Source organism: Zonotrichia leucophrys, chromosome 5 (assembly GCF_028769735.1).
Source record: "Zonotrichia leucophrys gambelii isolate GWCS_2022_RI chromosome 5, RI_Zleu_2.0, whole genome shotgun sequence".
In the NCBI taxonomy this organism is placed as follows: domain Eukaryota; kingdom Metazoa; phylum Chordata; class Aves; order Passeriformes; family Passerellidae; genus Zonotrichia; species Zonotrichia leucophrys.
This window is the reverse complement of record NC_088175.1, coordinates 50,588,123-50,614,769: the sequence shown is the minus strand read 5'-3', so window position 1 is coordinate 50,614,769 and position 26,647 is coordinate 50,588,123. Positions and strand designations below refer to the sequence as shown.

Sequence of the window (26,647 nt, the reverse complement as noted above, 5' to 3'; positions counted from 1 at the left end):
AGTCAGAGGAGTCAGATGGCTGCTGCAAGGACCAGGAGCAGTCAGTGCTTAGAGGAGCTGCCTATGAGAAACATCGAGGAGGTATGAAAATCTGGTGCTATGGAATCCTTGCACTACAATGGTAAAAGAACTCTTGATGTATAAAATGACATATAATGATAATAGAACTGTTGTAATATATAAGACAACACCATCCCACTTTGAAGACTGTGTTTTCAAAGCCCTGGGTAATGGAGTTTGATTGTGCGTTGTTTGCTGATCCAAAATCAGACAAGGACACAACTTGGAATTGTGTCTCTGCTGAGATTATTTTATTGACTGTATTAATTTGCTTGAGCAGGCTTCCAGAGGGTCAGGTATTATTTGTTTTTAGAGTTCAGGTACCCAAGCTGTTTTTTAGAAGGAGCTAAAGATGCTCAGCCTGCACACAATGGATGAAGCCCAGAATGGGACATAAATTGCTTTGAAGGAAGCCTGGATCAACGTGGTGGTAAGTGTTCCACACAATCGAACCATTCCCTACTGCACAGATCTGTTGAATGGGGAGTGTCTGATTGGGGAGTTCTTGGTAACAAAGCTGCCCATTTCACTGGATGCATCTGGAGCAAAAAAGTCATTCTGGATTAATTCTGATGTCATGGAGATTCATTCCCTGCAGTGGGAAGGGCTGTGGTCTGTGCTTCCACCTCTGCTTCTGGACTCAGGCCTTTACCAGCCGTTCTAATGGGGAAGAATGTTAATTAACTGCTCCTTTGAAAGATAAATAGCCTGTTTTGCCACAGGTGGGCACAACACAAAATGCCACTTGCCTGGATAATGAAGAAGAGGAGAACATTAATGTTGCTTGATACAAGTCTTATGGAGAAATGAGTCACAAAACTCTAAAAAGAGCTGTGAATTTGTAGGGTTTTAGAGCAGTCTCAGTGATGTTTCAGAACTTTTCACAAGATGCGTGAGCACTGTTTCTCAAAGCATGGATCTTCAGGGGTTTCCCAGAGACACCCAGGAAGCCTCTGTTTGTCCAGTGAGTCTTGTTTTATCTGCTCTTTGTTGTGTGGACAGTGCACTTCCATGCTTCACTGCCTACTCTGGAGATGCTGCTTGGGTTTTTCTCCTAGGAGAGGTCAGATGTCAAATTCTTTCTGTTTCTGAGCACAATAGGAGCTTGCTTGTGAGGCTGCTGCTCGGCCTCCCAAAGCTTCCTCTCCAACCTTGCCTCTTCTTTCCATGTTGTCCCCTTCCTTCAGAACAGTGCCTGTCAGTTGACCTCATTTAGCAGTCAAGGCCCCACATGGTGACATCACCTGTTCTGCAGCTTGTTCTTTAACTGCTGGTGGAGATTGTGTGCACACATGGTGGCTTGGTCAGCTTCAGTGACCATGGATGATTTTAAAATTGCGGCTCGCAGGAATTAATTGGAAAGTTCAAGTGGTGGATTACTTAAAAAAAAAAAAAAAAAGGCTATTTAAAATATATTTCCATCACACAAGAGTGATTATTCTTCAGTAAGACAGGAAAAGATTTTTTGGACGTGAAGATAAAGATGTTTACCAATCTTCTGGTGTGCTTGGGAGGATTAGTGTCTCCCCCAAATTCTACTCGTTATATTTTTCTCTAGCTAAGAGTATGTGTTACTTCTATGCTGATTAGCTTGATATTTTAATTAACATGGTTGTGTTTTGGGAAAAAAATTGAGGTTTCAGGCTGGATTCCAAATATGTAGAGTTAATCAAAATATTGTTCTCTACCTTAAAACCAGATAAATTTATCTTTGGTGCAAAATGGTTCATGATTATTAGTGATGAATATCACTAATAATTCAGTTTCTGTCGTCTGCATGTTAGAGTAATATTCTTAACAATATACAGAGAATGTATACTGAAATGTATAACCTTTTTGATATAATCATATGTGGAAATGGATATGTTCTCAGCAATCTGTGTCTCTATCAGTGTCTCTAGATCAAGACTATAGAGACATGTTTGGGAAGTAAAAGATTTTTTTTCTCATAAATATTAACATATTTTCAGGAGAACTGGGGTCATGGTTCTTCCCAAGTACTCCCTCAGTCTATTACCTGGGAATTTTGTCTCCCAGAAATTCCTCACTGACTAGGATCAATGCTGCTTGTGTTGTGTGTGAAAGGGAGAAACATTTCCTGGATGTATGTTTCCTTGTCTTCAGATCACCCTGATTTAATTTATAGGAGAGCTGGAAATCCTGACAGTTCTTAACTCAACTCATAGCTCGCTGCATTCCATAGGTGAGCAAAATTACTAAAATATGTGGCCTCAGTTGTCAATTACTTCTCAATATTTACTTCCACCAGTGGAAAGCATAATTTTTTTTGTTTGTTGGCTTTGTTTTGTAGTACAGTGGATATAATTTCCCAAATTTAGTCAGGTGTTGACATGCCTATGGTTTGTATCAGAATTTCAGCTTAGCCATTTAACACCTTGATCTCAACAGAGTGGATATAAAGTTTGGATATCAAGTTTGCACTTGATATCTATTAATTAATGAACCTGCTTTCTCCTTTTGCATAAAATTTAAAGTTAAATGAATGCTAAAGAACGCAAAATCAATTTTTTTTTGATGACGTGGGATTTCAGTTTATTTCCTGCAAACTTTTTTTTAAAATTACTAAGTATGACAGAAATCTTCAAAATAATCTTCACATTTTGCCTGCTTAAAGATCCAGTGTGGAAATACTGTTCTGTCATTTTGTTGGCATCACAGAGTAGTGTGAGGAGGGAGCAGAGGCAATAGGATCTGGCTTTGCTGTCCAGTCATAAACAAGGGTAACAGTTGATGATAGTATGACCCGGTCCAGTGCTTTTCCCAAATCTATGGTCAGAAGCATGGTTGCACATTTGTTTTATTTTAACAGCTAATTTTGAATAACAGATAGGACAGGTTTTTGTAAGATTGGGAGCTACACATTCCATCTCTTTTGATCCCAGCAGCCACTGCAAACAGTACCAGCTGAAGCTTTCCCAGCTCCAACAGAAGCACAGTGGCTATGGTCCTTTGTGCATTATTTTATTTGTACTTTGTGCTCTCACTACATGTAGTCGCTGCACACAAGGTCCTCATTACTCATCCTGGCTGGGGCTCCTGGCTCTGCTGTCGGAGGTTTTGCTCTGGATTTGCACCACAGAAGTCACTCTGTGAGAGACGCAATCCTCTGCTGCCCCTGTCTTCCTATGCTCCACAGACTAAAAAGCCACGAGTGTGGTCAGAACATCCCAACAATGCCTGAAACCTGGGCCAGCTCTGAGCCCCTGACAGCTGATGAAAACAGAGCAGCTCTGAAGATGCTCTGCTTTCCCCCGAGGTGTGACCTGGAGGAGCCTGGCAATGTGTACCTGCCCTGGCTCCTCTCTGGGCTATTTTTGCATGGTTTGAATGCTGCTCAGAGCCTGGCTCAGTGGGTGCGTGCTGCCTGTGACAAGGCTCATGTTTTCTGAGTGCCTTCTGACTGCTGGATGCACTTTGCCTGTGACTGGGGCTGCAGTGGATATATGTATAAGCCACATCTGGTAAACAGGAAAAATAGAAGTGAGTCAATTAGCAGAAATGTCTTTTCGTGCTTCTCTTGATTTGCAGTTAAATTTTGTTTATTTGCAATAAAATGCCTTGATGCACCTGATGCAAAACCAATATAAAATCATGTGTCTGCTGAAATGCTGCTTCTGCTTTTTCCAGGATCAGAAAGTACTGAAGTCTTTTTTATTCTTCACAAAAGATAGTGTTTGAGGGTGGTGCTAGGTCATTGCCAGATTACTTATAGTTGCTTTTTTTGTCCCCTTTTTACTTCTTCTGTCTGTCTTGAAAAAATGAGCTGTGCACCTTTGGTCACCTGTGGAATATTCAGAGCAAAGCATAATTAATTAATCTGAGGCTTCACTTTCCCAAGGTTTCCTGAAGGAGTCTCTGTTTATCATTCAGCCTGCAGTGCCTGTATTGAGTTATGCCAGGAATGTGGAAAGCTATACGGGAAAATCTGTCAGGCTGTGAAAAGGTCTCAGGCTTTGAAATTTTATGGAGCATGCTGGCTAATGCACATTCCATATTTCAGGGTGTCTGGCTCCCCTTGCTCCGGGTAAGGATGTGACGTGGAATATGTGGGCATGTTTTGTTACAGGCACTGCTGAGCTGATAAACAAGGCCACGGAGCTGGGAAAGCACCAGAGAGGAAATCCCATGAAGGAATAAATTACAGTGACACCTACTAGTGTTGGTACTGCTAAAGGTCAGTCCCCATTTACAAAACATGATCTCTAATATGCCAAGGAACGCTGGTGTAACTCTTTTTCCACCACAGCCTTCCAGTAAAATCCCAGTTTAAGAGTGGGACCGCACTTTTCCTATAAACAAATATTTGAGAGACTCATATACAGCTAGGAACTTCAGCTGTTGTAAATCAAAATCATGCTCATAAGAGGGTTTCCTTTCAGATATTTCAGCAGGACCTAAATTTGCAAATTACCAAGTGCAGTAAGTGGGACTTGGATCATGTGCCCCGAGTTGTGCACGTGTCAAGAACAGTGTACATTTTGTGTGCTTTGTAAAATAAAATAAAAAGAAAATTCTTTACCCTTTGTACACACAGTTTCAACAGTCTAAAACTGTGGATTGTACTGAAGTGAATTTTTTCCCCTGATTTTTAACTTCAAAATGCCTTGTAAGGTTACCTGTGAACCCTGGTATGATAATTTAAAAATAAGACAAATCAAAATCTTGGGAAATGAAAGGCACTTCCAAATGAAAAAACTACAATGAAAAACCTTTAAACACTATTATTTTCCCCCTCTCTGCTGATTGTAGTCACCAAGCAAATCAACCCTCTTGACTACCTCTTAAAAAAGGTGTGATGTTAAGAAAAATCTGTTGGTGTGTGGTTGGCAAATTGAATTTTCTCTGTGCATGGACTTAGAGAAGGTGAGGCACAAATTCCAGAATTGCAGGAGTTTGGCTACATCACCACATCCAATACTGGTTCTATAAAAAAAGAGTCCGGGTTTAGAGGTGTGACATGCAGTCAAAGCCAGTCCCCCAGGTGGTGTATCCAAAGCCGTTTGAGTATTTTATACATCAAATCAAAGATGGCAAATCTGGCTTAAAAGGCAGCAGACACACCATTCACATCCGATCAGTCCTGTAGGTTCAGGGAGAGACTCTATGTTAAAAAACTCCTCCATACATGCACCAAAAAAAAACCCCAAAAATCCTGATTGTCTGCTGTATTGAATTCTGTGGCCTGGTTTATGCAAATCAGACCACAGTGTTGTAATTTGACTGTAGAATGACTTGATACATTTTTTTTAGTAGTTCTGTCTTCTTTGTCCAGCAGCTCCCTATTTCAAATAGCAGTAGTGGTTTAGAAGCTACTGAGGTTTTATTTAAAAAAAAAAAAAAAAAGAGAGGGAAGTGCTGGTCTGGACAGCTTGCTTGGGAAGACCATCCTTTAGAAAACATGGCCTGGATTAAACTTGATGAGGGTTATGAATCTGTGATGCGCTCAGATGATTGTTGGCCACACCTAAGCTTGTGCGTATGGATTCATGGATGCAGTAAGGGTGATGGGTTATGGACACCTTCCCCTAACATTTGTGTTGTTTTGTCAGGCTTATGTCCAGACCTTAGTAATATTCAAACTTTTTTGTTTAAAATACAAAGCAAATGCATTGTGAAACTGATCTATTTCCAAATAATTTTGTCACCAGGCGATTAAAATATCATGTGCTATAAACATCCCTAGGACGTTGTGGGTGGGAAACTTGCCAGTTTCACAAGTCACATTGCTATCAAAAGCACAATGAATGTACAGTTCTCTGAACAGTCTGGAAAGAAAATAATTTTCCAGCTTTTAAAATCCTTTTATAGCTTTTTGCAGTGCTCTGAAGTCAAATTATGATGATTTTAAGGACAAAACTGTTAAGTGCCAATGATTTGTCAGTACTGGCACACTTAAATTAATAACATGGTTGGGCCCGTGCTTAATATCTCAATTGTGCATATGAAATTCCTTTAAAGTGAAGCTGGCCAGAAAATGCATGCTTCTTATATTTAAAAAAAAAATCACTTTTTTATAAAAAAAACCCCTTCAAATAGCTTACACCTTTTTATTTCAGTGTTGCTGTTTCTGCTTAAGAAATATGATTTTTTTTTAGACTAGGAATTTAAAGAGGAGTCTGTAAGGGTTGACTCTTCTGCCATGATTATTCACCAGACTATTTTCCTGGACTTTGAAAATTGCATTGCTCATGGCTTAATCAAATTGACTTCAATTTATAAAAAGTGAAACAGCATCTCTTGAAATTATTTGTTAGCTTTAATAGAAAATGCTGTGAACTTGATGGCTTGGAAATATAGTTGGAGTTCTGAATGTGATGTTGTTAACTAAGTCCATTAAGTGAAAGATCATGAGCTAGTCAACTGTAATCTTCATGTGGTCAGAAGGATCTTCAGTGCAATGTACTAGGGAAACAAAGTAATAACACTTCACAGCCTGTAATTGCTGTCTGAAAAAAGGAAAAACAATGTAACAGCTTTAATGACCAGTCCCAAAGTAAAACTGTTTGCTTTAGCCTATTGTTGGTCTTTAGGAACAAGAATTCCAATGGCAATACCCCAGAGGAGTGTTAACAAATTGGAAAAATTTACCTAAACAATTAAGACGACTGTCCTGACTAATGGAGTTACTTGGGAAGTCCAGCAGGCTGTGGGTGCTGTAGGTTGGTGCTCTGCAGACACACACTGGACAAAGTGCTCATGTCCAGGGGGCTCTGAGCAGTCTGTCTCAGCCCAGGAAAGGGGGATTGTTTCTTTCTTCTTCTCTACTGATGTAGGAACAACAGAGCAGACATTGAGGCTGAGTTTACAATCCTGACTCAACTTCAGCCAGAAACTCACTTGATGGGGCTGATTTGGGGCAGTGGATGAAGCAGGAGAGGCAGGGGCACAGTGAAAGATCCAGCAATCAGCATCCCTCCTCCCAGCCCTTGGTCCATACAGGCATGCTGCATAACTGACTTTCAAGGTGGATTTTGAATGTTTTCTCAGTAAAATGTATGTTTATAAAATGAGAGTATTTTCAGACACAGGAAAGACAGCTCCAAAGTTTTTGAAGAGGAAAAGCCTTCTGAAGAGATGCCTTTTTGAAAACAAAGCCTTTGTCTCCTTTATCTTACCTAACCTATCCTTTTACTCTGCTTTGGCAGTGGGAAAGGACCCTCACAATGAGGATCTGCTATTTAATTTAATGCTGCTACTCCTGGTACTATGTTGCACTTCAGGAATGATGTCAGGAGAAATAGGTAGATAAAACTGAGAATCATGTAGATATGGATGCATGCTGGAGGATATTATTGTATCCTAGTCTGCAGTATTTTTGGAAAATTCTCTCTCAAATCTTTGTTGGAAATTGTATGTGGAAAAAACCCAAAGCAGTTATTTCTTCTTTTCTGATGCTTAGTAATGTGGTATATAAATATGACCAAAGCAATGAGCATGCGATTTCACTGCAAGTGCTGAGGGAGTAATAAATGGGAATTAGCAAAAGAATAGGAGGAATGAATGGGGATATGCACTGAGAGTTTATTCTCTTTGAAAGATGATCTCTTCCTGAGTTACTGAATAGCTAATGGCTCATACAAATGGTTGCAGACAGGATAGATTGCCTCAAGATTGATGGCTGACTGTTGTTGGTTTATGTTTTTAATCCAGGCTTCTGCTGGAATGCAAAGTTCCTAGCTCAAGATCAATTATCCAAGGACATAAAGAAGAAAAAGACAGTCACAGTATTTGTCTGCTTCTCAAACTACCCAAGATGTGAAACTGGTTTTGCTTGCGGTGACATGCCTAGTAATGCAATGTAATGTTTTCTTACTACAACCCTGTGCTTGCAGTTAAAGATTAAAAAAAACAGAATTTCTGAAACACAGCACCTTTCTTGCACTTTTTGATGCTTTTGGTGATGGTGTTGTCTACAAAGATAAATCCTGGGGGCCTGGGAGGTTACAGCAACAAAGCTGAATGTGCCCAAGTCACTTGGAGGGGGCAGCACATAATCTGAATTCATTTCACCACACTGCAGAAATGCCAGGGTACAGCAGGAGACACAGGAATCATACAGCAAGCAGAGATGGGCCTGAGTAGCTGTGAAGGAGGCACTTCCACAGAGTTTGTCTGAAACATGTGCCTGGTCTTCACTGGCATTAATGAGACAGGCTGGGGCAGGGAATGGAGCTGGGTTAGAAGTCCAAACTTTCCGGTGTGGCTCCAAAGCACAAGCCAGATAATGGCCATGAAGCTGTTCTCTCACGTGTAAGTGGTTCCTTACAACAACACCTGTAAAATTTCCTTTGATTTTCTATTAACTAAATACGAGCATGGAGGTACATGTGTAAAGAAGGCTGGGAAAAAGATAGAACTATGACATTTTATGGGGAATTTAAAAAAAATGGGAACTCCAAAAGAATGCTTGCTATTATTTTTATCTGCTTTTAGGTTCTGATAATTCCTCTGATATACAGAGCATGAAAATTAGATAAATGCTTATGCTTAGTGCACAATTGTATGCATCAAATTTTGAAAATGTTTGCTCATTTTTCTTCTGTAAAGAAGAAACCATTTCTACTCAAAGCAAGTGAGACACAGAAGAGAGTTGTTAATTTTAAGATGATGAAATCAGAAATAGATACAAATCAGATTAAATTTCCACACAAAATAAGGACAAATTAATTTAATAACTTCCTGCCAATGGTGAAAGTCAAAAAATAATTGAATCAGAGAAGAGAACTAGGTTTATTGAGCACATAAATTCTTAATTACTGGGCCGCTTTCAATTGAAATACATTACAATGGTGGTTATTTATTTTCAATGAAAGCTTACATCCAAATATCAAGAGCTGTGACTTCCTGCACTTTCTTAGACAGCCAGCTGTGTTAAGAATTCCGTACAAGCGAGGAACTGAGTTTTTAAAGATGAAAGTGAAAGGATTTAAAAAATTTGTTACTTATTTGTGGCTTCTGAAGAATTCTCTAATACAGCTCATAATGTTGATGCTTTTTTTGTTTTTCTACTTCCCATTATGCCCAAATAAGCCACCATAATAATTTTCTATGCAACATGTGGCCATTGGACTTGGAGGTGATGTGCAAAAGTTTGGAAGTTATCCCTGCTCTCTTCTTAGAAATAAAAGGCACCACTAAAATAAAACCCACCTCCTCTGCTCTCTCTGATCCACAGAGGTTCCTTGACTCATGAGTTTGGCCTATGAGACAGGACATCCTGTGTGATTTCAGCAAGTCCATATGGTTCTCCAGAGCTTTTCCCAAGGTGAGCATTAGAGAACATCAAATGCTTCTCAACAGAGAGAGGAAATCTTGTGTAATGCTTTTGTTCTGCTAACATCTATGTAAAGAGCTGCCTGGGAGTTTTGGAATGGAATCTGTCATCGCTGTAATCCTGTTCTGGAAAATTGTGATGGAGACAACACAGGCAGTGATGTCATTGGCTGTCTGGCACAGCCACTGCCCACAGCAAACTCATCTCCTCCCCAAACTTCCCTTTGTCTCTGACTTTTGAATGCCCAATTAGCAAAGCTTATTGGTGGGGCTTTTTTTTTTTCTCTTTCACAGCTGTGTTAAAATTCAAAACATAGATATGTGAGAAAAAGGCTAATACAGAGGAGGGTCTGTTCAACATTCTCTGCAGACTTCAGAGGAATTTTTGTGCACTCTGCCTTCAGTGTCATATTGCGGAAATTCTTCTTCGGTTCATACAATGCAATAAACAAGCCTCCTGTGTATTAGCTTTTGATTGTAGTACTTCTACTCACAGTCTATGGCAAGTGGTAGAACTACAAGAAAGAAGCAATTTGCTTTGTAAGGATTCTGGCCTGCCCCTTGTTGTCACAGATACCTATTTATTAAGGACTTGTTGCTGTGTAGGGCAGTGGTAGTTGTGTGATATCATGCAAAAATGCTATTTATACACTGTGTGCTAGCAATTGTGTTTGACAATCATTATTATCATTCCATGCCTTTGTAAAGGAAGTGGAAAGAGAGCCTGTGTTGTAACCTTGTTTTAATGGTGGATTGCCCTTTTTCCCAGGTAAGTTACCTGTTTATAAGGTAATGTTGCAGGTTGTGCTTCATGAATTGTACATTTATAATTGAACATCTTTAGATATCTGAGTTATTGTTTTACAGATTATAACTTTACATATAACAGAGTGCCTTGAGTTTAGAGAAGGTAATCCCAGAATGGCTTGATTTGGATTATGGCTGTGAGTGCTCAGCATCATGGAGGGAGATTTTGATAAAATGCTTAAAGAATACACCTTCTCCCCATGATAATTCTTGCTTGCATGTTGTACAAGTAAAGAACCTACAAAATGTTGGGAGTTGCTAAAGCTGTACATCGGGTAGCTGCTGGTGTTTCTCAGTTCTCACATCAGTGCATGTACTCTGGCTCCATCACAGCTCCATTGTGGGATGAGACCTGTACCACTCCATCCACATTGTTCTCGCTTGTCACTCTGCTTTCCATAAGCATGAGAGCTGGATGGGAATGGAGAAGGGATGTACTGAAGCTGTGTCCTTGATCTGGGCAACAGGCAATTTGGCTGATGAGTTGGATTTTTTGCCTTTTGGACTTCATTTTCTGAGTGTCACTGAGAGGTTCAATTTTATTTTCCAACCTGATTCTTCTGTTGCTGTCATGATGTGTCTTTGATTAGACCATTGAGTGACAGCAGAGGTGTGAGGGAGAGAAGCAGGAGTGAAGTGTGACCCATTTCTTCAAAGGGCCTTCCTTTTTCCCTCTGAAACAAATACTAATGAATGGTCAAACTCTGTTCAGTGGCTGAAATGATGTGGTTCCTGTGTACAATGGGTAGTTTAACTGTGTTCAGAACCCACATATAGTGGGTTTTGTTTTGTGTTAGAGAAAAAGTAACTGCATGGATTGTTTGGATCCACCAGAGCTCCAACACAGAAGGAGAGGAACAAATATTATCTCATTACTGCCAGCACCACCACCTGCTGGGGTCATTGCCAGAATTTGAGATACTAGCAAGAGGACTTGGTATCACTCTTACTGCCCAGTGAGTCTGATCAAGTAAAGGAAGTTTATGTGTTGCTGAGAGATCTATAGGTCGGTCCCAGAGGCTTTTTGCTGGAGACTAGGAAAGCTTGGCTTTAACCCAGGTTCAGGCAGCATCCCACATTGTGAATTTGAAAGTCAGCTTGGCTTTGGAATGAAGGTGCTGGAAACTTTGCAGACCTGTGGATGAAAAATGCTGCATCAGTGTTTCCTGTGAGACAAATCTTGGTTATGTACTCAGACCAGAAAATACCACATCACTTGCTGGATCTCTCTAAGTGATGGAGTTTTTCCTGTGGACAGTTTTTCTGTTAATGATAAACTGTTGAAGCAAGTTCCACAGAAGCAGCTGGAGGCTGAAAACTGAGGCAAATCTCATAGCAAGGATTTATCCAAAGCAGGACTGACTGTGTTTTTAACTGGAATGTGCAGGGAGCAACAGACAGCCATGTAGTCTGTTGGAAACACTCTACAAGATTTCAAGTCTTTAACTTTTTAACCTTTGCATAATTCCTAAAATCTTTTTATTATTATTTGCTATAAGTGTCTGTGGGTAACAAATAGTTTTCTTAAACAGCTGTAACTCTGCTTCCACGTGGACAGTGTGTTTTCCTGCTTGGGTTTTGATGCTCTTGGGTAATATTTCGTGGGGGGGGGGAAGGGGAACAGAGCTCCCAACTGGGAATCTTCAACACAAAAACTGTTAAGGGGTGATAAATCATTGGAGGCCCAGCATGTGATTCAAAGCTGTGGCCACCAGCAGTGACCCATGGGGCTGGAGATATCCGTGACAGGGAGCAGGGGGAGGTGTTCGGCATTCCTGATCGGAGGCCTAACCAGGGCACCGGGGTTTGTTTATGTTTCTGTTCCACCGACTCCTGTGAAATGCCCTCTGTCTGTGCAGGGAACACACATCGAGTCAGGGAAAGTATCCTTGGTATTTCTTGAAATGTCAAGGCACAGATACTTGAAGGTAAAGTGTGAGGAGAATTATCTGGGATTGCAGAGTGGAAACCAAACACTTGATTCAGGGCTCTGTGATTCAGCAGTCAGCCTCACACAGCTATTGCGGTTTTAGGTAAGCTTTGCACAGATGCAAAGCTTAAAATATTGTAAATCTAACTCCTTTCCCCTAAGATAAGTCCATTCTAGAAAAATAATTTCTGTTGGACCAGACATGGGGACATCCAATCTCAGGTTCTTCTTTGTTCATGGTTTAACAGCAGATTTTATTAAATAAGAGTTTAAAAAAAATGTGGGGAAACACAATGTATGGTTTGACCTGATTTGACACACTTTTGAAGCAATAATATGTTTTGTTGCTGTGCATCAGACAGTGGAGATATGGGAGTATGGTTCTAGGGACATTGTTTAGTAGTGAACATGGATGGTGCTGGTTAAGGGTTGTAATCTCCGATACTAAAGGACTTTTCAAACCTTAATGATTCTGTGACATAATTTCTATGTGATATTTTATATATCAGCTATTTCCAACAAAAAGATTTTCATCAGCAAGTGCAGAGAATTGTTCCAGTTGCAAAGTGCTGGCAAGACAGAGTAGCAATGAATGAAAGAATGGGTTTGGAAGGCAGTGAAGGATGTGTGGGAGCTCCAAGGCCTTACGTGGTGAGGGTCTCTGAGTTATGTCAATAGGGAACAGTCTTGGTTTGATAAGTGGAAAAAGGTCACAAGAAAGGACTTGAACAGAGGGAAAGTCACAACCATGTAAAATGGTAAAAAGGCAACTAAAGCATCTTTTTGAGTGCCATGCTGTTTTGATAGACTCTAGCTGTTCAGAGACGTCCTTTTTCCCCTGTAAATTTATCCTACAATGTGGAAAAGACACTTCAAAGTATTTTAGGGATTCCTTTATGGACATGTTGTTGGATATGTTTGACAGCAGGAACCCCAGACTGCTCCAGAGAAAAAGCCAAAAAACCTCATGTTAAGTAGATGTGAAATTACAAGAGTCTTCTTCCCATCCCCTGTATGCAGAGCTTGGCTTAAGGCCTGAATCAGAAGATTTTATATTCCTTCCTGTGCTCCTTTTATTAGCTTGGACTGGATGTTTTCAGCTGCCATGTAATACTGAACAACGAAAAGACACCTCACTGTAAACTTCTCGACTTTTCACCAGCACCAGAAATGTCTTAAAAGTTTCACTGTGCTACAGAAGAACAGGTGATTATTGTATAATTGATGCTGCTCAATTGGTGCTGTGTGGGATAAATGGGGGTGATGCAGGCCCACCTTGTAAAGAGAGAACATGACACAAGGAAGTTGGTAATAATTTGATGTAAAAGGACCCTTAGCAAGTTTGGAAACATTATGATTGCCAGATGTGCTCTTCCAGATGTCAGGATTTCCTATTAAATGCTTCTTCCGGTCAGAAGGAGCGGTGCCTGTGATACAGTGTTGGAGCCTTTGAGACATGAGGGTTACCTGACCCCAAAGATTAATTCTGTAACTTTTGCAGCAAATTATGCCTGTTATTAGAAAATATTGTGATTAACTCCCAGCAGAACTCTTGACTGTTCAGGAACATGCTGTGCACAGAGGTGGAATTGTCCTGCCAGGATGCTGCTCAGTCAGTGACTTCCAACATTCCTGCTGTATTTGAGTAACCTTATAACATGATATAACCCCTGATGATTTCATACACTGCTGCTGCTTCAATTCCTTCTCCTTGGACTTCTCTACAACTGCAGCCAGATGTTTGTGAGCCAGTTATCACCTGCTGCAGAAGGGAGTTTGCTGATGTGGTGGAACTAAACCGAGTTTTTCTCATGACCTTGTAGCTCCTCCAGATCCTAAGCAGCACAGAATTGCTTTCTAAACTTGCATTTCTGTTTGAGTTACCTCAAGCCATGTAGCTTTGTTAGTCAGTGCTTCTCTCCATTAGTCTACCTTGCCCTATCTGAATCCCTGGAGTTGTCTTTGCCTTAGTTATTCACACTCATTTTCCTGTGAAGGCCTCAGGTCCCCAAATCCTTCATGGTAGAGAAGATTTGACCTGTCCCTGCTTAGTTTGACCTGTCTCAGGCTTTTATCAACCTGAGCTGAATCCCTGTTCCAGGATCAGCTCTGTTCCCTGGGATGCAGTGATAGCACACAGGGAGCAACCAGGCCTAAGATCTAAGAGTGACTGTAGAGAGATGCAAGAATCACATACAATTCTTGTGTGTCTCAGCTCAGTGCTTTATCTGCATAACAAATGAAATATTTGTTAAAAATCTATTTGGTTATTAAATACTTTACTTAGTAACTAATGTATATTAATTTTTAGCTTATATTCCAGTACCTTGCATTTTTCCCCAGTTATTTTTGACTTGAAATGATAGAGAAATAAGGTGGAAGGATCTTATAGATAGTCACAACAATAATCCAGTACTTTTAGGAGCATCAGCCATCCTAATCCAATCCTAGAAGGTGATTCTTCTCCTGAGACTAATTGCTGTATGGACCATGTCCCCTGACAGAGCCACACATTGCTACATGGAGTTCTCTGTGAGCACAGGCTCTCATTAATTAATTAGAAAATCAGCCCTCCTGACAACTTGTGGGTGTTCTAGTAAGGCTTGAGCAGTGTGGAGAAGTGTTTATGGGTTGGATAAAATATTATTATGAACGATATTGATTATATGCTCTCAGCAGCAGTCCAAATTGGTTATTTCACATTTTGGCCTGGGCTACTGCTGAAAGTGCATGGTGCTATCTCTTTTTAGATAGTTATCTGTGGCCACTTCACAATTATTTGGCTTGATTATTTATGGAGAAACTTCTCAAAACTCATCTGTTTAAATGCCAGCCTGTGGTTATGGTAAATGGTCCTCTGGCTTTCTGTGCTCCCTCCAGCAAAGTGACTCAGCCGGATTATGGGTAAAAAAGCAATGGTGTTGTGAAAATCAGTTTTTTGTAGACCCAGAGGGTCAGAGCAGCAGCCTGGAAATGCATTGGGGTCACCATGGAGAGAGGAGAGACCTTTAACAATTACATTTAATTTGACTTGCTATCAAACAGAAGTGGATGACAAAGCAGGAAATGCAATCTTTAGGCACGACATGAAATAGTATTGCTGTCAACTTGAATAAGAAAATCTGACTTTATTATAGCAGCTACATATTTAAATAGCCTGTAGGGTCAAACAGCATTTCCTAAAGCCTTCTGATAGCTGGCCTGATAATGGCATAAGCACTATAAATATCCTAAATCAATAATCCTGTATCACTGCTGAAAACAGGCGTGTTCACATATCACAGCAGATGGGAAGAAAGCAAATAATATTTGTTTTGCTTTTCAAATTGATTTCCCATTTTTAGTAAACCAGAGTATGTCCATATGTTAATCAGATTGCTAAGAGAGATAGATGAGGGCAGCAGACTTTTACTTTACCTGCTTGCAGAAGAGGGGCAAGGAAGGGAGGAGGAAGTCCTCCATGACCCTAAAAATATCTGTGGCAAGAGCTTCTGCAAATGTGATGCAAAGCCTGTACTTCCCTGGAAATGCCCTCCTGTCCTTCCTCAGACAGATCAGCTTTACAGGGCTCAGTGAGCAGCACAATCAGACCTGTTCCGTGAGGGTTTTCTAACCTTCCTTTGCTCTCCTTTTGTAGAATGTTTGCCATGATGAAAATTCCAGTATCCTGATGTCAGGCAGGAAGATCCAAGGTTCCTGGGAAGTGCAGAGGCTGCAGCCCCTCTCCTCTGCCTTCCCTTGCCCCCCTGCAGTGCCATGTGTTTCCCTGCTCCTGCACACTTGCACTGACACAGGGCTATTTCAGCTGTGCTGTGCCCTTCCACAGAGCACAAAGGCTGTCCATAATGGCTTCCAAATGCACTCTCAGGTCCTATTATTTTTTTTCCCTTCAGACAGGAGATTTTAATCAAATTTAACGACAAATAGTTCAGAGATCATTTGTGTGCACATAAACTCCGATGATGTTTATGGGCAACGTGCAACTGCCTGAGAGGAAATGATGGCACCCTTGGTGTTCTGAGCATATTTTCTGTGGAAGGCATTTAGGTTCCTTCTACAGGCTTAAGTTTTATCCTATATATACAGTGTAAAAATTTGAGAACATCATTTTAATGGACCCTTGGTTGATACCCTGGCCTGCCAGAAGCTCACATGGCAGCTGCAATCCTGCAGAAGTTGTTTTTGTGTGTTCATGCCAGCGTGGCACACTGATGTTGTCCCAAATATGAACATCAACTAAACCTAGGTAACATCTTGCATTTCAAATGCACAATAAGTGTTGCAACTAATTGGCAGTGGCCCAGTTTTCTATAATTTATTGTTTTATGCTTGGCTGATATGAGTTAATATAAGGTGGTACTAGCATCCACATTGAGTCCCAGTTACCTCCTTCATGCTTTTGGCATGCAGGTGGATACAACAGGTGAAGCTCTGAGCTTTGAATTAGGAAACTACTTTCAGAAACCTACCTTCTGTTTCATTTTTATCAACTTCCTGGTCTACGCCTTTGTTCCTCTTCTTTTGATGAAGACCTGTGCTTCCTGCCTTGTAGATTTGAAAAATACACCAAAGGCTGGGATGTGGTCAGATCCCGTGGAGACAACTGAAAGAAAAGTGAGTGTGCTGAGGATTAGTTTGTTTAATCTTCATTTAGATTATTTGCTGCTGGGAGCATGAAGGGGAAGGAATGAGATTAGAATGAAGCTGTTCACTTCTTTCCTATGTTCAATGTGCATTGGCCATCCTTGGGAAGCATCTAGGAAGTCCAAATGCAGGGCAGGACCTGAGCTGATCATTCCTTATATTCCTGAACTTGAAAGGCAAATACAGAGTACCACCCATTCCTGCAGTTGCTTTTATTGTTAGAAAAGACAATTTTTTTTAGAGAGGAAGGATGATTTTATGGAGCTGGAAGCCAGATGATCTAACTTCTAATCCTGGTGTTGACACAGATTTTCCTGTGTGACCTTGGAAAAATCTCTTGCTACATTCCAGTTTCCAATCAGTAAGATGCAACAGTAATTCTTTGTTATCTCTAAGGAGCACTCTGCAGTTAATGCATAGCTTCCAGACACACCTATAGGTGCTCAAAGATGATATTTTCATACCTAGTCATTTTTTTTGTGGTGTTCCTATAAAAGCATTTAAACAAGTTTGGTCTTAACTCCTGTGGCACTTTGGGATCTCTCTTTCTGTCTTCCATCCACACGTAGCTTAATCCCTTTCAAAATTCTGTCGTGGACTGATGTGCTGGCATAATAGAAGATCTCTAGGAATAAATTCAGCCATTAAAGTACATTTTAGCAATTCCATTAAAGAGAAATCAGCAGATGTAATCAAGTCAAACTGTTAAAATATTTTAAAGTCACTTTGCTAAAATATGGAATCATCTGGCCCTCTTGGTTGAGAACCGGGCTGCATCTCTGTGCTTGTGCTGCCCACTCCCCACATTGCTGCTTCTCAGGAAAAGAATGCAATATTTTCTTCCCTCATAATTTCTGCCGTCATCTGTCATTTTTTATATGCCATCATGTCATCAGTGCTGTGTTTTCTAACACATCCTCTGCCATTCCTTCATACCTAAATACACCCTCAGCACAGTTTCTGTGTGTTGCTCTTTCTTCTCACTGGGGTTCACAGGAACCAAGGAATCTGTGCTGCTCCAAGTGTTTGTGCTCCCTACATCCTGCAGTTCCTGCCAGTTCAGCTGATCCGTGGCAATTATGGATCACAAATGAGGCAGATATTTTGCCTCACTGCTGCTTTAAGCAGGGTAGTGATGGTGTTCTCTGAGTACCCGGGGTGTGCCATTTCCAAAGAGAATTTTTTGACACCTGCCTTTTTATTTTGCAAGGCATGGGAAATGTTTGCAGTGGATCTCAGCACTGAACCCTATGTTGGTGACTCTTTCATGTTGGTTTAATGGGCAGAGCCTCAACAAAGATCAGAACATTTTGTAGAAGCCACTGAAAACAGTCTAAGGGAGAAGCTAGAGACAAAGTGACCTGTCTAAGGTTATGGAGCAGTTCAGCACCCAAATCAGGAGCAGGTTGCAGTCTCCTCAGAATAATTGAGATCTTTACTCTTTACCTACCAATTTATATCAGATTCCAAATATCCCAAGTGTTTATCCAGATCTTTACTGTGTGTACAGCTGAGTCATAAAGGACTTTTCCTTTTTTTCCTTTTCCAAATAAGCACCATTTAAAATTCATCACCATTTTGTTTTTGTTCCTTATATTTACTTGGAGTGTCTTTAGCTACACATCTGATTCTTGATAGAGACAGGTAGTGTGTAATTTCTGTGCTTTTATCTCATCCATTTAATAGTGTGTGTGGCTGGTTTTGAAAGCAAATAAATAGTAATCCAGTTAGACTTTATTTAAATCCATCCCCTAGGAAAAATTATCTCAAGTGCTACAACTTCTGACATTCATCAATCTAAAAAGAGTACAAAGATGTGTATAAAAATATGACCACTGAACTCAAGTGGTGCTTCAAGGGCATAAGAATAGACTCATTCTATTGCAATAAATAATGTTATGGGGTTTAAATGTGACTAGCAGGTCTTGATTATGGCCATTAATATTGGTGTTTAATAAAGAAGGTCTCATAAAGGCACTCTACAAAGGTTACCAAATATTGCAGAGAGTTGCTTTGCTGTTTGCATCAGCAACTATTTTAGGTAGAGGGAGAAAATTGTGAAGTGTTGGCTGTTAATCTTGGGTAAATGTAATAGATTCAATTATGTAATGTGACAATGACTTTGTTCTGCTTTGCCTTGGGTTAGTTAGAATTTAAGCTTTCCCCTTTAGGTTTATTCAGATTGTTAAGTGGCTGCTGAGAAGCTTGAACCTTGTCAAACAAACTTGGCTTTAAATTTTAAATTATTTTTAATCAATATGTGAAGAGGCCAAGCTCTGCCATATGTTACTCACCATCTATTAGTTGGTCACTGGTCATTAAACTCTCACTAAAGTTTCCTAACTGTGACTATTGTGGAGATTGTTTTTCTGTCTTTCTCTCTCTCTCTGTAGAGTATGGGCAAAGGGGAGCAATCGTGGCAGATTGCCTTGAGGACAATAAAAACTCTCATGTAGTATGGTTGTTTGTTCAGACACAAACAATAGAGACATTTTGCTATTACCATTTGCCAGCTATCAAGGGGTTTCGAGCCCCCTCCCCCTTGGTGCCTACAACTCAAAACAGATGCAAAATCTTTCTTTTCAGTCCCCTTGAAATGACCTGTGGTGGTGCAGTGTCATTTAGAGGAGAAATTATTGGAGTGAGAGTGGCTGGTAACAATAGGGGCCTTGTGCCAGGCACATGACAGAACAGTGAGGGGGCTGTTGGTGACTTTATTGGGGAGGGGAACAGCGATCTGGCAGGTGCTGCCATTGTTGAAGGTCCCTGCTCCTAGACAGCGGTGCAGATGAGTTCATGGCACTTTGTTCCAGCTCTTTGCTCGGGTTCAGTGGAGTGACACTGGTCAAGTAGCTGATCCAGCTTTTTTGATCTCCTGGGCATGGTCCCTTCTGTAACACAACCCTTTATTGCTGAGATATGTCAACATGCTTCTGGGCCATATGGCTTCAAGCTAGAGTAACTTTTATGCTCTCTGAAAGGGACATAATAACTTAATGTTTGCTTTGCTGCTGCAGCCCTGGTCCTCAGTCCTGACCCTGGCATTGATGCCATCCAGAAAAACAAATTCCAGTGTGTTGATACAAAATAGATCCCTGGGTTTGATGCTGAATTCGACAACCACCTAAAGCAACTGTGGTCACCAACTGAAAGCACTGGCTATATTTAGGTATGTGGTCTCTGAGTGTTTTCCTTTTGATCCACAGAACCAGGGTTCTGGTGGTGGGATTGCAGCAAACTGGGGTGAAGAAGTTTCAATTTCCCTGCATCACAAGAATAATGTGAATGATATTAAGTAGGAGAGGTTAAACACACTGAAGTAAATGGTGTTAAGTAGGAGGGGTTAAATGCATTGAAGTAAATGTATTAATGCATTAATTTTACCCGTGCTGTCCCCTTGCTCAAAGCACCAGGCCACACCATAATGGCTACATCTGCTTCTGTTGTACATATTGTTTAGTTCTAGTTTTTTTGGCTCAGAGAATAGAAACTGGTCTTTCTGTGGGGAAACAAAGAATTTGTTTTTGTAAATTGCCTTTTCTTTTTCCTGAATAAATAATGAAAAACCTGGCAGATTGAACAGATCAGCCATATGGAAACTGGCAAATTTTAGTCTGCTAAGGATAATTAAACATGGATGTTATGTGGTCTAATGAGATACATGTTTGTGGTACAGGGGAGGACCAAATGAGGAGATAGTGCTCAGAAAGAGAAATTACATCTTTAGATTTTGAACTGCTGTCAGAGGAAAGATCTGAGGCTGTTTTGAAAGTGGTTAATAGACTTGGGGTAGGCAGGTCTCATCAAAACAGTGGTTGTACATCCAAAACTGGAAGACAGTTTATGAAATTCCAAATAAGGGATAGCTGGTTTCTTAATGAACACCCCAGAGCAGTGCTGATACATTAGAGTAAGCAAAGACTTAATATGTGGAGGAGCTCTGACTGTGTGAAACCATTTGCATTGCGGATAAATGTTAATGTTCTCATTAGGCAAGTTTGCCTACCACTTGATTTTCAGTATATAATATAAAATAAAAGATAAATCAGTTTGCAAGTAAAGGTCTTGAAAATTTGACACTGAAATGGACCTGTAGATGTCTTTTTTTAAAAATAGCATATGTAAATTACTGTAATTGCAAAGTGCTCTATAGTGATCAGATAGAGAACCAAAGCCTGAAAAGAACCACTGAAGATAATTTTGCAGGAAAAGAAAACTATGTAACTCTTGTTAGGAAGGATGCTAAATCAAACGTAGCAGCTCTTTTGAGATATGCCTCCTCATAAAATGCCATGGTGAAAAGCCTTCCAAATTCCAAGCCTTCCAATTTATTTTGTGGGAACCCTATAAATGTACCACATTTATCATATATTTTAAATGCCTACCTACAGGGTCTTCTTAAAAGCTGATGAAATCTTCAGTTAGGATGAATAGGTAGCACAAAAGGGAGAAGTTACTAGAGTAGAACCTGGAGTATGGGCGAGGAATGTGTTAGGAAAAGGCCATGGGGTTTATAGGAATGTTCAGTATTCATGTAATGGGAAAGGGCTCAAGGATGCAACCAACCTTGTCAACCACTCCATCAACAAACATGAGCTTCTCCCCTCAGCCCCAGAAATAACAAGCAGAAAAACAAACTGAAAACAAACCTAAGCAGTAGCAGAGGAGGGTGTGGCGAAATGTGAATTGCTGAAGAATATCCCTAATCCTCCCAAACTGCACTACTTGGAGTTCTTGGGTGAGGGAAAAGTCCCTTCTCTGCATGTGCTACTTGCTCACATTCTGACCTTTTGATGGAGTGAAATTCTGCTTTCTCATCTGTGTTAGAAGTAGCAGAAGGAGAGGGATCACTGCCCAGGTTTGGGGAGGTTTTCATCTGGTTTAAGAGTGCACTCAGATCCTATGGATGGCAGAGCCAAAAATACAGAGGGAAATGAGAGCACACTAAGCCCAAAACTCCTCACATTCCATTAAGGTTGTGTGGCCAGCCTTAAGTCTGACTTTTACGGTTTTCTGAATTTTAATGACTTGATCTTGCCACCCTTTTCACATCTCTGTGTTTAGCCATTTTCTTAAGCTGATTTCTGTCTGGATCCTTAAATATTCTCAGAGCTGTCTGTAAGCTTTCTAATAAATAACATGCAAAATAATAAAGGATAGACTGAGCTTCATAATGCTGTTAGCAGCAAGAATTTGGAAACAGGTCATCTATGGGTTTGTTTTTTTTTTTTCCACAAGAGGGTTGTGTATCACAGAGGTAATGATGGCAGATTAAGGTCCATCTCACCAGGCTGAGTGCACAGGAATCATCCTCAAGGCTTGTGAAGCTGAGAGTATTTTGACAGTACTCAATAACCACCCCTCATTTTAAGCAGGAAGTAGTAATGAGGCTGAATGATGACACAGTTTACATTAAGGGCTTCCTAGTTAAGCTTTTTTTTTGTTAAAGTTTGAGAATTTTCCCTGAAACAGAGATTTATATTAATGAGATGGGCTTAGCAGTGATTTCCTCTTTGTCATTAAGTAGACTTGGTTACTGTGGGCAAATAATATAGGAATATATAAGGAATACATCACTTGTGCAGTTATGAAATTATTTCTCTCCATTTTTGTAATATAAAGTCTTGAAATGGTCATGGAATTTGTTTGTGGGGGATTTTTTTGTTTGGACTTTTTTTTTTTGCCTTTGGGATTTCTTGAAAAGGTAGCATCACTTAAATGACATTTGGTGTAATACTCCAGTGTGATGCTGCATTTGAACCCTTGTGCTTTATACAGCAGAAGCTACAATTAGCTCACCTTATTAACTGTAAACAGTAACTACCACCTATAAAATCTAGTTGGTATATAAATAATATAATTTTTTTTAGTATCTTTGCAGAGTTCTTACTTTTCTTTCTTGGAAGAAACAAAAACGTTCTTCCAATCCCTGTCTGCATAATTAACTCAAGAGGAGACACTCGTGTAAAAATAAGTTACTTAAATTATTTATTTTTAGTTATATTAGCCTAATTCAATATTTTGCCTCATCTACCTGTCTGAGACTGAAGCCAGAAATTATACAAGTGGTACTATGTATTTTTTTCAAATTTATGTTATTTATGTTTGTAAATACTTGTCCTGCGTGAACTGTGGTCTACCAAAACACTAAAGTTTATCTCAGTGGAATGAACAAAATGAGAAATTACATGGAAACCTTGAACCTCTCTCTTAAAAATACCTAACCTGGAAATGGCTGTCCTAGAAGTTATCTTTTAGGAACATGGCATAAGAAGTCTAAAAATTATCCCAGTATAACTTTATCTCCAGGATAAGAAAATGTGATCAAACCCAAGCATGTCAGCAGGATGGTGCAAGGCACTGGGGGCATACTCAGAGTGCTTTGTACAGCAAGAACTATCAGGCTTTTCATTTGCTGGGCAGAAATCTGTATTGAGGAGTATAAAATTATAGGGTTTTTTTGCAATCCAGCTTGCTTTCTTAAGCATACACACTCCAAAATGGAAAATACAGAATGGTAAGCACCAGCAGACTTTCTTGTGTTAAAAAAGCAGAACTGTGCTTGATCATGTCTGATGAAAGTGCTGATGTGTGACTGGGTGGGTAGGGTAGGTACTTGTTGGGAGCCATGGGTGTGACCAGTCCCCAGAGATCTGCTTTAACACAAGGGCCATCACTGGTATCTTGCTAGAGAGGAATCAGGTGTCTCACTTGCAACATGTTTGTTCAAAAAGGAGAGTTAGAAATACGGAGTGGTCATGGAAGCAGTACATAGAACATGGGAAATAAACACTGAGGAACGTCATCAAAGCTTGTTGCTAATAGAACTGAAAGTGTTCCACAAATTTCTTTGGGCTTTTTTATGAATTCAGTGCAGGTTCTCTGTCTTCCATTGCCAATGGTGAGGGTTTCAGTGGTTCCCCTGCCTGTGAAATCGAATGCTCGTAGGGGATTTTTCCCCTGCAGTTGCATCTTTGTTTTGCTGAGGAATAAAACTATACAAATGAGACTGAGGCGACAAAAAAGAAATCAGGCCACAACCAAAGCACCAGGAAAAGCATTCATAAGTCAATTAAAACCACTGTTCTTATGTAAGGAAGATATTTTAAATGGTTTGATTTATTAAAAAAAAATCCTAAGGAATTACTATTAATACAACCAATCAACTATTTTTAAAGACTGTTTTTGTAGCTGAAGGGGAAGAACAGTAGCTCTTTTATTATGACAGGCTAGCACTCCTGGGAATACCCTCTCCCTGTTCTGCTGGGCACAGAGTATGTCTGAAGAGATGATAACAGCAAGGAGCGTATCATAGCTTTATGATCACTCATCAGCTTTGGGGAGCCTGTGAAATGAAAGGCCCCCAGACCAGCCAGGGTTGAAAGGTTGAGGCTATAACCAGACTTTTTGTTCCTGAGACGGCCAGAGCCCTTAGCGAACAACAGACAACTGTGAATAGATGATGGGCATCTTTGCTTTGCTGCTGCTCCCTGGTTTAAGGATACTCTTGTCCTCCTTCTGCCCCTTCTATATTTGACAAGTTTGCTTTCAGCAGATATGACAGGCACTGGTGGGGGTCACTGGCCCAATTCCACATTTCCACACTTGGCTTACTCCAAGTTCACTGGCCTGAACTAATGTCTCCAATGGAGGTCGTACTACTGAACATTATGAGTTTTTATATATTAAACATGCATTAGTGGGTTTACCCTGCTTATCTGACAGCTGTAGAAAAATAAAGAAAATTCAGTTTGAACTTTAAAAAGCAGGGCTTAATTTATGTCCGCTACTTTTGTTCCTCCCCTTTTTTCAATTGCCAATTGCAAAGCTCAAGGGAGATAATAAAATGGAGGAGCTGCTACTTTATACTTCCACGTGCTTCCTAGTGCCTGTGCCTTACTGGGTGAGCTAAATCTAAAACTAGGAAAAGAGTTTTCAGATGGAAATTTGATTAAACAATGCAATCATCTGTCTCACAATCTGTTTTTTTATAAGGGGAGAATTTTTTTTTTCCAGGGGGAATTTTCTTTCAGAGGGTTTTGTATGAAAAGGCAGACGTCATGAATACTGATGGGAAGGGCTCAGTGTTTTGTTATTTCTGTTTAACAAAGACAAAATGCTTTAATAAAATCAGAAAACACAGATGTTACTTTGAGTATATTTTGCATCTTTTACTTTTCTTTTTTTTTTAAGGTTGGGAATTATCCCTCCCTCAGACTGACAATAGCAGCTCATGACAGACAAAATTAGCAGCTGGAAACTTAGCCAAAAGTTTAGGCTCCTTAGTTTGTTGTTATTGTTTGGGATTTTCTTAGATGGTGAAAGGCACACTTGAAGGAAGAGGCACGGATGAATTGAAAGCCCTTGTTTCTCACTCTCAGTACAGTTTGACTGGGTTTTAGTTTTTATAAACAGTTTAATATGGGAAAATGCACAACTCTTTGTTTAGAAATTAGCCCATTGTGTTTTTCTCTTTTTTGTGTGTGGGGACTTCAGAGGGGAGTCCATGTGGTTTGATAATATATACTTTTCATGCTCATTTAAAAGCACTGCATTTTTGTTAAATAAAAAATCACTTCCTGTATGTCATTGAAAAAACAACACCTACCCATTTCTCCTAAGTAATCTCTTTTTCATGGGAGGAATGAAGAGATACTGGAGATATCTTTTCACCCAGACTCATAATTAAATGAGTAAAGCAAAATAATTTCCTGTTTGCCCAGGAATTCTGAGGCATCATGGTTGTATAAAATTCTGTGCATTTTAGAGTGGAAAAGGTGGTTATTAGAGCCTTTCCAGAGCCCAGAAAAAAGTCTTCTGTCATGACCGTGCCACTTCTATCATCTGTGCTTCTCTTCATTCTCTGCTCATAAAGATGGACACTGGATTGCTCTTGGAGTGCCTGGAGATGGGAAGGGACCATGGCTGGGGACCCCCTCCAAGGCCACCTGACTGCAGGAGCTCCACTTTCCCCAGGGCCAGGAGACCACTGAGTTTACACTTTGTGTGATGTTAAAATGCTTCTGAACACAGTGGAGGAGCAAACCTTGAGAGCATCCCTTTCCATGAGATCTACCCTAGATCTGTTCAGTGCTGGTTTGTGGGGAAACATGGGGTTTTTTTTGTTTTCATGTACCTTTACTGCATCTTGGATCTCTGTCTTGATGAGATTGTACTTTAGAACATTGGCTCCTTCAGAGCTTTTACCTTAAGAAATGAGATTTTCTATTAAAGATCAATGGATTCAGAGGCAGGATTTTACTCTTTTCCTGGTTTTCTACAGTAATGTCTCTCCTTTGTTCAAGGTGCCTGGGGGTTTCCTAATGAAACTCGACTTCCTGACATTGCTGGGTGGTCAATCAGTACCTGTGCAGTGTATTTGTAAGTGGATCTTTTCCCTATGCTCACTGTTGTTCTTTCAGGGTATAATGTATTCAAAGAAGATACTTCTGGATTCATTGTGCCTCTAAGAAGTTGGAGAGAGTACCAGGAAAATCCACCTATCTGCCAACACTGCAATGTAATATGATCAAATAAAAGTATTAGGATTTGGGAGGATTGCCTTCTCTTTTTTGATGTCATGTGGGCTCAAATGTTCTCCAAGTATGTGGCAATGGAAGGGAACACCTTGTAAGGATTTAGCTTTATTGCAGGACAGCTGTAGCACCTACTGGATGGAGCTAAACAAAACATGTGACTAAGAAATGATGTTGTCATGAGAATGGATCACAGAGAAGAGGAGGAAATGCCGCTGTCCTTATTCCACTGAAAAGGTAAACCAATGTCAGATTCCTATGTCAAACAGCCTAGCTTGTAAACATTCCTTCTTAGAGATTTGTTACCTGAGATAGATATAAATCAACACAACAACTGGATCTGATTTCTAAGAATGTTCCCTGAAATACTCTGTGA

At 40.1% G+C, this 26,647-nt stretch overlaps 1 long non-coding RNA gene across 3 annotated transcripts; it reads left to right on the top strand.

Annotated features, from left to right (window-relative positions):
- Positions 1 to 26,188, top strand: LOC135448595 (uncharacterized). 3 transcript variants are annotated; one of them, XR_010440514.1, is made up of 6 exons: positions 5 to 81; positions 374 to 490; positions 4,148 to 4,255; positions 7,732 to 7,879; positions 9,257 to 9,346; positions 26,158 to 26,188. It is a non-coding gene; the product is annotated as an uncharacterized LOC135448595 (long non-coding RNA). The 3 variants fall into 3 exon arrangements; XR_010440513.1 differs by lacking the exon at positions 26,158 to 26,188 and adding an exon at positions 19,753 to 19,872; XR_010440512.1 differs by lacking the exons at positions 9,257 to 9,346; positions 26,158 to 26,188 and having other exon boundaries at positions 1 to 81; positions 7,732 to 7,948.
- Positions 26,189 to 26,647: the final 459 nt, after the last annotated feature.